Below are 12295 nucleotides of genomic sequence, written 5' to 3' on the forward strand. Positions count from 1 at the left end.
GAATATGTTAACGGTTGCGTATTGACATTTAGGCAGTATGTCAGTATCTTATTCATTTGGACACTATTTTTCACTCAAGAACTCTTCGTGACTATATTGGACTCTAATATTCACGATGTTCTCAAATGAGATGCTTAGGAAAGGAATAATTCTCTCGGATTATAATTCTTAGGGGAAGGAAGCGTTGCATCCCTGGCCACATTATGTGTGGTCATAATAATTATATTATATATTATTTTAAACTTATTTTGATTTCTTTTTCATACAAAATGTGAAACATTGCATTTTCTTTCCTTACCCTAGATATATTATGTTTAGTCTTAATCCTTATAGCATTCCTCTCTTTTGATGCATGTTCTTGATGTGAGGCAACACTTGGAGTCAATAGAGATAGCCATATTGCATCAGCACACTGCCTCTATGGGGTAAAGTATATATGGTTCACATATATTTAATAGAAACTAAATAAATTTTGAATCAATATTCCTATGATCTCTCTGTCTCTCTCTCTCTCTCTCTCTCTCTCATTCATATACACATAGCATAAGTGATCATCTTTTAGGCATCAAGTGTAAGCAAATCCTACTATAAATATTATAATACAAAGTGGAACTTCATTTCGATTCTTATAATCAATCATGAATAACAATAAGAATCCTTATGAAATATAACACAAGATGTGATTTGAAAAATCAAATAACTACATCCTTAATCCCAACTTTAGCACATAGAACAAATGTAATATAGTCATAATTTTCAGCTTACGGGGGCTGCAGAGCAATTCGTTAAAAGACTTAAACCAAGCCTTTAAACCAGCTAGTAAACCATCCTACAAAACGTAATTAAGAAATGCCACATGGCCATCCATAAAATAAATTGATTTACCTTTTGAAATTATGCAAATCATGACTATACCCTTCCCTTGGGCAGGTCTTCAAAAAGAAGCCAGAAAAAGTAGATGGATTTGTGGTGATGTAGTAAACTTCTTTAGGCAGGCAGCATAGCGAAATTAATTCAAAAGCCGAGCCATGGTTGAGCCACGTGGCAACCTAATTCAAGCTGTGAGCCACCTATCATTCTAATTCAAGCCATGATCCTAGAAGAATGGTTGCTTTTTGCAAAGGGGTATTGCATGATTCTAAAAGGATGGTTTTACTCCTTCCGCTTAGTGCATGCCTAACAATATTCCTTGCAGTTGTGGGTTGGGGATTGCATGTACCACCAAGCTCTGTCGAACTCTCTTGAATCCAAGTCGCTGGCAACTTTGGTGAAGGAAGATTCTTCCCCGAACTGTGAGCTATGACGATTAAACAATAATAACAAGGTACAGACCTTTCTCCTTCTTCCCCTTTCTGGGGGATCTGCTGCAATTTTTCGTTTTCGCTCAATTGAATGAGACGTTTCTAATCATGGCCATCTTTTCTCCCATCCATCTCCCATCGCTTCCAAAATCAATTTCAAGCATGCTTTTGGAAAGCACAGTCCCATACATGTCCTCGCTGGCAAAAGCCTCGTTGCCTTGTTAAATCAGTTTATATGTCCCTTCCAAAATCAATTTCCATGAAGAGCATTGATCAATCCACACATCAGTTGCCGAAGTCAATGTTCGTTGATCAATCCACAAAGGTTCCGTTGAAACGAGATGTAGAGGTGGTGATGAGCGCTCAGTCTGGAAGTGCATTCGTTCCACCATTTACTACTGAGGCTGTGGAGTTGATAACCTTAGAGAGAGGCTGGAGCGAGATTTGTTGATGAAGTCAAGGCAAGTTTTGATCTTCATAGAGGGCAAAGACGAATCTTATTTGCATGTGTCTGTGTGTCCAAGGCTAGGAGTTTTGATGACTGGAAGAAATCCATCAAAATTTTTTAGAAGAGGATTTGGTCTCGTAGCAATAGATGAAGCATCGAGGTTCATCGCTATGTACAATTGTAGCTCCTCAACGATTCAGGCCTTTCACTTCAACAAATCTTTTCATGTCTCTCTTCCTTCTCTCTTCCATTACTCCAAATGCCACCTGCTTAATCGTATTCACTGTCGGGAACTTTGTGCCAGCTCCCAAAGAAGCTCACGGCAATGGCTCCATCATGTTGCAAAAGACTCTAACGACATGGCTTAATATGTATGCCACTAGTGTACCTCTGTGTTCTAGGAAAATTTTCCCCAACAGGACGAGCCAGCTGTTTTGAATATAACTTACAAGAACGAGTTGTATTCATTAGAAATTGGACTCACTCTTGCACCTCCGTTTACTTTCTCTTCAATGACTAAGGCTAGGTGTAGATGGGTTGCTTCTGGTACAGCTATTTGTGAAAATTTGCCTCCTCTATGACCAAGTGCAAACAAAATTCTTCTCATGATCCAATTGGCATTGTAGTTGTAGTGTTGCCTATCAAAATTTGCACTTCTTCCTCAAGGTGTGTCATGAGGACTTATCAATGGCCAGCATTATTCAAAATTGTTGGAATTTCTTTGACTAAACCGCAATGCTTTCGTGATCGAAGGGTTACAGTGGGCACTCTATGTCTATCCACAGGTTTGGCGATGGCGTACTCTCAAAGCACTTTGGCAGCTGCACTAGGCCTAGGCTGCATTGCGTATAGTAAGCTCAAAGTTTGCAGTGAAGCTACAACGTATCATTTGTTATTGATTGAAGTTCGAAAAGGGCAACTCCTGTGGGCTGCATTGCGGAACAAATATGAAAAAGCTCTCAATCAAAGCTCACAACTATGGAGTCAATGGTGCTAGATAGTTTCAAGCATTGCATGTTTTTAGCAAAGATAGGCGATATGTCAAAACTCTCCATAGTTTGGCAGCATCGGTTCCTTCCTACGGGCCCATCAACCATTTGCTTATTGCATTTTCCACTCCTCTCTCTTTTGTTATTTCTTTCCAAACTCTCCAAAAAGTAGTAGAGATTGCATCTTGCACATAAATAACACTAATGAGAGTAAGCATTTCCAAACATGATAAATGCATGGATTTGGACAAAAGGAAAGATGGCCTCAATTTTTTTGAAGCTGAGTCGGATGTTTCAATTCCAAAATGAAGCAGAAAAATTAAGTGGAGGCATGGATGAGCAAGTTGAGGAGTTTGAAGAACAAATCTTGGGCAAATTTTTAAAAAATGGTACGCCAAATATCAAGAGCCCTCACAAAACAAAGAAATAGAGGAAATTCTAGGTGTGGAAATAGCCCGCAGCTTGTTGGAGGAGGAAGTAGGGAAAATGACCCTACACCCTGAAATTAAGAAAATGTTTTGGTGTCAAAATACTGAATGGTTAAGAGGTGAATGGTGTGCATCAAGATCATAACACGTATGTGCAAGAGAGCCAACACTTGAGGCAGGAGTGGAAGTGGCCAAACACACGTTTGGAAAGTAGAGAGACAAAGAAGACACAAGACCTAATACGTATTGTGGACAGCTTTGAGCAAAGAACCATCATTGGACGTTCTTCTAGCATTGACTCTCAAAGCAATGGCATCTAGAGATCTTCCAACATATGTGATGCTGGTCCTATTTTCAAGGTCATGTACAAGCCAAATTATCCAACACCTCCATTGTCTCTGGCTTTGAAAATGGGAATAGACCATGGGGCTCTCCAAACCTTGCCATGACATCAGAATCAACTTGTACTCGTTGAAAGGGATACCATTACAGCGTGGGATACCAATTATAATCCCAACTTACTGAATTATATTTGCATTGTCATTTGAACTTCCCTCTTTGAATTGTTTCCACAGTCACCAGCGCCTCTTCAACTTATTGATTACCTTGTTGCATGGTCATTTGATCTTTCTTTCTTTGAATTGTTTACACAGTCACATTTTAAAATTGAGGCTTACATCCAACGCCATTTCAAATAATGAACCGCATTCCATCCTTTTACATTTGTTCGTAGCTCCACCCTGCTTTTTGATCGAAGCAATATTTGTTAGTTTCTCCTATTGCAAATAGACGCTTGACATTTTGGCCTCCCCCTCCCTTCTTTGCATGTGAACATTAGCGACTGTCCTAGGCTGATTCGATGGATGTAAAAGGTTGTGTGCCCTTTGATTGAAAATTTTCCATGAGGCATAACTCTTCAAAACAGACACAACTCTATGCGATAGACAACTAGAGGGAAACTTCTATTTCTTTCAAGTAACAATCTTCATGTATTTCTTAGCAATTTTGAATTCCATAACATTTGTACGTATTTACATTACAGGTATTGCGAGTAACTGGTAATCATCGTTCCATACAATGACATTCATTAAACAAGTACCTTTACTATTTCTTGTGACACGATTTATTAAAATAAAAAACAACAACAATAATCTTTGAAAAAAAAATACATTATCCAATATGCAGAATACATTGTGACGTACAAAATATAGGATACACGAGATCGTATGCAATGACAGATTCCACATTATACAAATACTAGCTTTCAACTCAAGAACAAATCCTATCCTCAAAAAATACTTGTTAATGTATGAAAGTCCCCATCCGAAACTTGGAATTAGTGTCGTTTCCTCAGAAGCTATTGTTGACATTCTAGAGAGACACTCTGCAGATTCTCCTTTCGATCTTATGCGAGTTGCACATGAGGTCAATTATCTGTCATTATTGGAGCATATAGATGTAGTGCATACAACCCATCAATTTCAAACACAAGATTCACGTGAAGTTGGCATAGTAGTACTCCATAAGTCATCAAGAATTGTGGAACAAAAAATCTTTACATCCACATATGGATTATCTGATTCTCATTGACTAACAAATGAGACAACATTATTTCCATTTCTGTACCCTTTTGGACATGGTAGCCATGATGGTAAGATGTTCTTAAATGTGTACTTAAAAATGAGAATAGGATCACTATTCTCAATATTCACACTCGACAAGCCGTACTTGCTATACTAATGTATCAAATTTGACAAGCAATCATTATCGCAAACTCAACGTGCAGACAATAATTCTACAAAGAGATATTGATCAACAAACATGATAGAATCTGATAATATCTGAACATGAGATAATGAAACAGGTGATCAAGTTTCAAGTACTAGGGTCGATACCCGGATCGCCTTCATGGCATCATAGAAACTTGAAAGATCTAATGGCGATGGTTGAAACATGGGGACTTCCTAACATATTTCTTACACTCACAGTAAATGAGGTATCAAACACAAGATGGTGTGAGATCAATGAGATAGAAGCAATTGCAAGACAAATCAATAAAAAATTCACATGGAGTGATTGTCCAGTTGAGTGCACAGTACTATTTCACGTTCAACTACAAAGGTTCTTGTCCAGATATGTTATATCTAACAAAGGACTACTATGAAGAGTCAAGCATCACATAGTGAGATACGAGATCCAAAATCGTGGATCAATGCATGCTCATATAATGTTGTGGATTGAAGAGGATGATATTGAAATTATATCAAATCAAATTGATGATGAGACTCCAGAAAAAGAAAATCAGCAAGATCCTCAAAATTTGATTAATGATACTATCCACCCATTGACCATAGCCCATGCATGGCTAGTTCAACACCATCAAAGGCCGATCTTCATGAAGTACTAGAGTACTTCAAGAAGTACACCAATGGTAATGTCCCCATAGCAATTCCAAGACCAGTACGAGAATTTAAAGTGCAAGAAAATCATAGCATTGGAGAGACTCCCATCTATGAGGGACTGGCCAAAACCAGAACAATAACCTCGCCCTCGAAGAGAGGAAGAGAAATTGGTTTTCATTGGGAAACCACTCGCACAAGAAGATGAAACAAAGCTAAAAGCACTCCTAATGGAACACCGAGACTACCTTGCATGGTCATACAAAAAAATAAAGGGAATTTCACTAGAAGTCTTCGAAACCCTCAAACTAGCCCTAGCCACCGCACCGGTGTTGAGAGCACCTTGACTGGGATCTAATATTCCACGTTCATATAGATGCTTGCAACTTTGCTATCGGGTATGTGCTATCCCAACTAAGGGAGCATAACCTAGACTACTTGGTGTACTTTGTGAGTCGACAACTACACGACAACCAAGAGGGAGGGCTTGGCCATGGTCTATGCAGTCAAGAAGTTCAGGCATTACTTGTTGGCCAACAAGTTCGTCTTTGTGGATCACCAAACATTGTTTTACTTGGTCAACAAGCGATGCATGATGAGACACATCATCCTCTTGGATTTTGACTTCACAGTCGTTGTATGTAAGGGGAAGACCCATGTCCTAGCCGACCACCTATCGAGAATCCCAAAAGGCAAAGCGACGGGAGTCGAAGATGACCTCCCTGACGTTTCCCTCTTTCTCATCGACATCATACCTGAATGGGCCGCCGCGAGACTGATCACTACCTAGCCAATGGCCTACCCCTGGGCCAAGCTCTCAAGAAAGATAGAGCCCACAAAATTAAGGACATAGTGCTGTATCAGCTAATTGCAGGCCAACTATACCACATGGGCAAGGATGGCATCATGCGTAGATGTGTGTGCAAGCAAGAATACATCGAGGTGCTCGAGGAAGCCCACTCTGGAAGTGTGGGAGGGCATTTTGCCACACTGATGTTACAGCACATAAAGTGCTCCAAGCTAGCCTTTAGTGGTGGCTGACTCTCTTCGGAGACACAACCGAATTTATCAAGCGGTAAATTTTGACACGAATGAAAGGCTTCATGTCCATTTTGGGAATATCAAAGCAAGAACGCTTCCTCTTTGTATTCAAGAAACTTTCACGACTTATGTAGCTGTTACAGTATTGCTCCAATATTAATACTATTGAAAATCCGCTTCAGTGTTGATCATGTATTCAAACTGTTATTGTCCACTTCGAAAATTCAACATTACTACTTCTCATGCTCGCAAACATCATATGCTACACATCACCGTCAAACATACACTCGCCATTTACTTCCTCTACATAACAGCTGCCTGCCCGGATCTAGTTCTTACCATAGGGCCTTCAAAAAAAAGTAGACGGATTTGTCGTCGATGTAGTAAAGTTCCATCTTGTAGTGATCTCGTCACAAGGACCTGAAATTTTGGGTCAATAGCACCCATGAACTTGCTGCGTAATTAGACATGCGTAATTAGACAGTAGGGGCTGCGATAAGTACCCACTTCCATGGGTAGTCTGTAAGCACTGTATCGCACGACACCAAATGGAAGGGCAATGCAGGTGACTAGTTTCTTGCAGGATATTGCCAAATTCAAAGTGCGATCCTGCATTCCGAGCTGACTCTTGCTGAGTCCTTAGGGGCTTAGCACATGAGAAGAAATAGGATGGGAATGGGAAAAGGTGGTCCCAAGTGGTCCCATGCATATTTCTATCCTATTCCCATCCCACCATGTGCTAACAAAAAAAAAACTAAGGATGGGTTTAGGAGAAAGAGGACACATGGAATCATTTCATGTGTATAAGAGGTGGGGACCTTGTGGGGACAAGGACACATGTCGTCCTTCCATGTTTATGAATCCCTGAAAAAAGGGAACCCATTCTGGCTTCCAGGGTCTAGAGGCCATGGTCCACGATGGGAGAAAAAGTGGCTACTCCCATTCTAAATCCATCCTAGACCACTTGGTGTAGCATGGGAGTAATGATTGCAAAAATATTACCATCCTAAACCCCATGTGCTAAGGCCCTTATTCGCCTTGCGAATTGCAACTCGCCACATACTGGGTTGAAGTTTTTCCACGCTAAAATTACACTTGTAACTTTATCCCCGTGCATTTAAGGTTTTTTGCTGCATCTGCCGCTCCCTAAACGCACTGGTACGTAGCCAGCTTGTGACGACGAGTACTAACTAGGTAGAAGCTTACGCTGCAGGAGCTCGTTCCATAGCCGACCAGACTCCAGAGGCTCTGGTGCACGAACAGCCAAGGTCGGTTCGTCTTCAAGCCTTCCTGTTTCTGTTGTGTTAGGACAATTCGTTTGGAAGTTGCCAGCAAGCTTGGCTTTTCGCCTGCTGTGATCTCAATTATACTGTATATCCATTGTACACTTTACTTTTTTCCAGAGAAATATCCATTGTAAAGCTGCCAAAGACCAACCGTTTAATCGCCAGTGTAGACTGCTCAAGCATTAGACACGAGCTCGTGAGCCTTACGAACAAAACCTCCACGAATCACCTCGAAATGACACGAGCCCCTGAACATGACAAAAACGCATACTATTCTGTTGAATTTCCATCCGAGCTGAAATCTCCTGCGCCTTGGCTCCTAGTAACTGGATTAGCTGGGACTGTCGGGCCACAAAATTGCGCCCCATTTTTATGGGAGCGTCATCAAATACTGATATCAAACATCAATTGTGCTGCATGGGAGGCTTTCTTCAGAGGAATCTGAAGGATGGAGGCTACATTCTGATTTTTCATTCCAGAAGACGGAGGAGGAGGGGGGAGGAGGAAGAGCGCTTGCGAGTATATCCCCTTCTTTTTGAAAAATATATTGGAATGTGAGTTCATTTAAGGCTAGAAGGGAAGTAAAAATAGCTAAAGAATGGTTAATGCCTCTAAACTTGAATCAAGGTACTACATTGATATACACGAGTACTGAGACCCATCTACGACAGGTTTGGAGCCCCTTTTCGTAATGCTGCAACCGTGCAATCCAATGCTCTGCTATGGCAATGCTTGTATTCCACCTTGTTGTGCAGCCAAGGAAGTTGGTTTTTAAACTTTGCCATGTGCCATAGAAGGGCAGGGAGAAGTGAGGATAAGAGATGAGCCTACAAACATAATTTTATGTTTAAATTTTTATATAATTTCTGAAATTAAGAAACTATGCTTAACTTTTTTCCAACCACATAGAATATATAAGATCCCAGTTGACTTTTATAGATATTGACTAATAAAGATTGAGATTGAAAATCTATTAACCATATAGGTTGCTTTCCAAATTTGAGTTCTAATTCTCGAAGGTTCTTTAGCATTGCAAGTTCATGGGGTATGGACCATGGTTCCAGAGAGACTATTTGTCTTACTAACAACATGTTCTCTCAATTTTTGCCTTCCTTTTTGGCTCGTCGTACTAACTTGGAGTTGATTAAGCTTGGAAACAACTCATTGAGAGGGGAACTTCCTCATGAATACAGTTCTTTGAACTATCTGCATACTCTCTCGCTTATGCACAATTGTCTTATAGGACTTGTTCCTACATCCTTTGCCAACTACAATAGTTTGGTGGTACTTGATTTATAGCACAATAACTTGACCGAAGATTTTCTTAGCTTGTGGAGAAATAACATAAACCTGAAGACTCTCCTTCTAGGCTACAATTGACTAGGAAGAAGACTCTCGACTTGGTTCTGGGTGTCTAATTACTAATGGGTGTCTAATTACAAATTTTTTGTCTGGATTTCCCACTAATGGACGGGCTTCAAAATATTGGAACAAAACAGGAAGAGGTTCTCTAGATGGATAACATCCAACTTGAATCAAAAGGCGAGATAGTCAGGTGAGCTCCCTCAAGAGTTAGGATATCTTGAAAGCCTCTACTACCTGAATCTCCGATTTTTCTCAACATAATTTTATCCTCTATCTTCTCTCTCCTTGTGCAGATTTCTTGATTTTGCTTCAATTCTCCACAATCAAAACCTCCAAAAACCTGAGAAAATGTACGAAGGAATTCAAAGCAAGGAGAGCGAAAGAGCAAAGCAAGAGAGGAAGATGGAAGAATCAAGTACTGCTTTCTTTCTTGATTTATAGCTCCGACTCCTTTACTGGGAGCTTTTATGCCCTTTGTAGTCTGCTAGCCTTTCACCATTTTGCCTGCAGCATTTTCTATTCCTTTGGCTTTCTTGCTTGCTAATCATTGTAGAATTTTGGCTCCTGCTAATTCCTTCGCAAGTCCATGTTAGACTTCCTTGCTGTGCTCGAATTTTGATGTTCTAGGACGACGTGCGTTGATGTCCACAATCTTCCTTGCAATTCTGGTAGCTATTGGAACTGTTCAATTATGTACCCAACTGCACATACTCTTCCTTCTGCTCTCAGGACCGATCCCTAGCAAGCTCCACAACCTTCTAAATCTGAGGACCTTGGATATCTCCAACAGTTCTCCATACACAACCCAATGTAGCCAAAACTCCAATGCCCCTCTCCTAAGCGTATCAACAATTCATAACAGCAACAAACTGTACCAACTCTGCGACCTGGCCAACATGCAGCTATTCAACTTGTTCTGCCATCTTTGGCAGCCTTCAATGGGAGCAACGACTTGTTAAATCTTAAATAAAGCAACGCCAAAAGGAAGCTTTAATCCTGCCATAACTTGAAGCAGGGATCTGGTGACGCCAAAAGGAAGCTGCAATTGTTCAAGCTGTGATTCCGCCTGTTTCAATCTCACAATCTGTGAAACTGCTACCTGTTTGCACCTCGTTGTGCATCCTTCCCATTAACTGTTGTCGCTCTAGCATGGAGAGAAAACCTCGCTGTTTCTTTTGGATTAGAGCAATGATTTTCTAGGATCAACAGAGATACAGATAGAGAGAGGTTCAAGGAACATCAGAGATACAGAGAGAGGCACATGGCGTACGTGGACATTCATTGCTTGATTGCTAGATTTTTTTTGCGCGTTCCATTGGCTTTGTCCTCTTCTTCTTTTTGTTGGAGCGCTCGCAACTCCCACGACCAATTCGTCGCCAAGAGCACGTGCTTGTGCCACGGGCTGAGGTGAAAGATTACTAGAAGGTGAAAGAGATCAAAACCGTCAAAACTAATGGTCCACGCACAAATTAATTTTTATCTCCCTCCGCTTGTCAAATTAATTACCTTAATTCCACACAGCGCAAAGAAATTAATTGATAGGCTGGTTCTCTTTCGGTGGGGGGGGCCTATTGTCACTTGTTGAAGAGTGGAGGCCATCAAAGTAGATTATGATCACCAATACTTTCACTTGGGGGAAAACAATATTGGTTTTGTCTTACATATGCCATCAGACATTTCACATTGAAACAATTGATGGAAAGGAGGCAGCATAATTTATCGGGGCCTAGATTGGATGCTTACCTGGCTTCATGGTGGAGCAAGTGGTGCCAGGTTTGAGCCTGAGCAAAGGGATTGTTTTCACAAGGAAATTTTTTAAGCGAGGTACTCCTCTCAACTATAAGGTTGTGGATGCCATTATGCTCACGCAACACCATGATGGTACAGACATTCTCTTGGCATTCCAAGTCTTCATTCGTTCATATTCCAAACATAAAGAATCGGAGGTGACTTATATGCATCAAGGTAAAGTTGGACTGTGGCTAATTTCAAATAATGTCAGAAAAGCTTTCATGTGGCTTGGCCATAAGGAGCAGTAGGGTTCTTGGCTAAGCAATTACCAAAGCACACAGGTGATTGAAAGAGTTATATACTCATTATATATAAGAAGGTTTATCCAAGTTATACTTGTGACTTTGTATACCTCGAGGACCTTGGTAGCTCCCTTGAGTGCCTTGCAAATTATAAGTCACAAAGACATGGTACCAGCTAGGATACTCCTCAATTTAAAGCATCAAAAACAAAGATTCATATATATGCATCTTCAAAAGGTGGAAAGGCTTTTTTGTGTTTCGTATTAAGCTATTTGGGACTAAACAACTTCTAGTTATTTACATATGCAATCTGCAATCTCAATTTTTTGGTTGTATAAGAATCATGAATCACCTTAAACAAAAAAATTATGTTCCTTTGAAGCTGAAAAGTTTTGAAACGTGGCTAGAAATGATAGGGCTATCCTAAAGTGTCGACTTTAGCATGCTATCATGGACCGTATTGTGTAGGTTAATTTCTTCCAGCCCACGTTCAAACTTTGCAATTGCTCAAGTTTGTGAGATACTTTAGTTACTCAAAGAATTAAATACTATTTGTTAGTCAAAGTTTAGTATGAGAGCTTTCATACTTAAAATGTGCAACTTATAATGTAAAACTCATTGTACAAGTTGTTTATAGTTCACTGTTAATAGTTGAAGCTTGATCATTTATGTTTAGATTTTCAAATTCATATGTTTACTCCTTTCCTAAAGCATAAAAGAGTGAATTTTTATTATATAGGTAATACTTTTAGATCAAATATTAGCCACTAAAGAGAAGAAGGTATGTCTATTTACTGTCAATAAGTTATAATGGTACCATGCATTAGGGTATTGGTACATATGTTATATAGGGGGGGGGGGAGGCACATTAGGTGCATTGCCTTTGTAAATTATTATTATTTTCTTAGAGGAAAGAAAGAGAGAGAGAGAGAGAGAGAGAAAATAGATTCTAGTAACTATAGTTGCAATTTAAAATTAAAAAAATTATCCTTGTAGTCAACAATG

This window comes from Dipteris shenzhenensis, chromosome 3, assembly GCF_047967505.1.
Source record: "Dipteris shenzhenensis isolate YYH24624 ecotype China chromosome 3, Dip_SZ_1.0, whole genome shotgun sequence".
NCBI lineage: Eukaryota > Viridiplantae > Streptophyta > Polypodiopsida > Gleicheniales > Dipteridaceae > Dipteris > Dipteris shenzhenensis.